Source organism: Anomaloglossus baeobatrachus, unplaced genomic scaffold (assembly GCF_048569485.1).
Source record: "Anomaloglossus baeobatrachus isolate aAnoBae1 unplaced genomic scaffold, aAnoBae1.hap1 Scaffold_588, whole genome shotgun sequence".
Classification (NCBI taxonomy): domain Eukaryota; kingdom Metazoa; phylum Chordata; class Amphibia; order Anura; family Aromobatidae; genus Anomaloglossus; species Anomaloglossus baeobatrachus.
Genome location: NW_027444951.1, coordinates 124,218 through 126,345, shown reverse-complemented (window position 1 = coordinate 126,345; position 2,128 = coordinate 124,218).

Below are 2,128 nucleotides of genomic sequence, written 5' to 3'. Positions count from 1 at the left end.
GTTGGAGTGTGCAACGCAGGCAGATGCGCTCTGCAAATGTCTTGGCACTAGTGGGACTATAGCAAGGTCCAATAGCCACGTATAGGATGCCACTAGGTACACTGAGTGTTTGCTAGTATAATGGCTTACTTATAATTAGTTGGAGTGTGCAACGCAGGCAGATGCGCTCTGCAAATGTCTTGGCACTAGTGGGACTATAGCAAGGTCCAATAGCCACGTATAGGATGCCACTAGGTACACTGAGTGTTTGCTAGTATAATGGCTTACTTATAATTAGTTGGAGTGTGCAACGCAGGCAGATGCGCTCTGCAAATGTCTTGGCACTAGTGGGACTATAGCAAAGTCCAATAGCCACAGATAGGATGCCACTAGGTACACTGAGTGTTTGCTAGTATAATGGACCTGACATTACCTCTCTACTAACCAGAATCCCACAATGTCTGTCTGCTATTTCATCCTTCTTCTCTGTGCGATTCCTAAAACTTAACATGGACAAAACAGAATTCATTGTCTTTCCTCCTCCTCACTCATCTCCTCCAACAAGCCTTTCCATCAAACTCGATGGTTGCTTACTCTCCCCAGTCTCACAAGCTCGTTGCCTTGGAGTGACCCTCGACTCTGCTCTATCCTTCAAGCCACACATCCAAGCCCTCTTCACCTCATGCCGATTACAACTCAAAAACATCTCCCGGATCCGTGCTTTCCTTAACCAAGAATCAGCAAAAACATTAGTGCATGCCCTCATCATCTCCCGCCTCGACTACTGCAACCTCCTGCTCTCTGGCCTCCCTTCCAACACTCTTGCACCCCTCCAATCTATCCTAAACTCTGCGGCCCGCTTAATCCACCTCTCCCCTCGCTACTCCCCAGCCTCGCCACTCTGCCAATCCCTTCACTGGCTTCCCATCACCCAACGACTCCAGTTCAAAACACTAACCATGACATACAAAGCCATGCACAACCTGTCTCCTCCCTACATCTGTGACCTAGTCTCCCGGTACCTACCTGCACGCAACCTCAGATCCTCACAAGATCTCCTTCTCTGCTCCTCCCTTATCTTCTCTTCCCACAATCGCGTACAAGATTTCTCCCGTGCATCCCCCATACTTTGGAATGCTCTACCTCAGCACATCAGACTCTCCCCTACCGTGGAAAGCTTCAAGAGGAACCTCAAGACCCACCTCTTCCAACAAGCCTATAACCTACAACAGCCCTCAGTCCAGTAGACCACTGCGCAACCAGCTCTGTCCTCACCTATTGTACCATCACCCATTACCTGTAGACTGTAAGCCCTCGCGGGCAGGGTCCTCTCTCCTCCTGTACCAGTCTGTTATGTACTGTTAATGATTGTTGTACGTATACCCTTTCACTTGTAAAGCGCCATGGAATAAATGGCGCTATAATAATAAATAATAATAATAATTATAATAATGGCTTACTTATAATTAGTTGGAGTGTGCAACGCAGGCAGATGCGCTCTGCAAATGTCTTGGCACTAGTGGGACTATAGCAAGGTCCAATAGCCACGTATAGGATGCCACTAGGTACACTGAGTGTTTGCTAGTATAATGGCTTACTTATAATTAGTTGGAGTGTGCAACGCAGGCAGATGCGCTCTGCAAATGTCTTGGCACTAGTGGGACTATAGCAAGGTCCAATAGCCACGTATAGGATGCCACTAGGTACACTGAGTGTTTGCTAGTATAATGGCTTACTTATAATTAGTTGGAGTGTGCAACGCAGGCAGATGCGCTCTGCAAATGTCTTGGCACTAGTGGGACTATAGCAAAGTCCAATAGCCACAGATAGGATGCCACTAGGTACACTGAGTGTTTGCTAGTATAATGGCTTACTTATAATTAGTTGGAGTGTGCAACGCAGGCAGATGCGCTCTGCAAATGTCTTGGCACTAGTGGGACTATAGCAAAGTCCAATAGCCACGTATAGGATGCCACTAGGTACACTGAGTGTTTGCTAGTAAAATTGCTTAGTTTAAAAAAGTTGGAGTGTGCAATGCAGGCAGACGTGCTCTGCAAATGTCTTTGCACTAGTGGGACTATAGCAAAGTCCAATAGCCACAGATAGGATGCCACTAGGTACACTGAGTGTTTGCTAGTATAATGGCTTA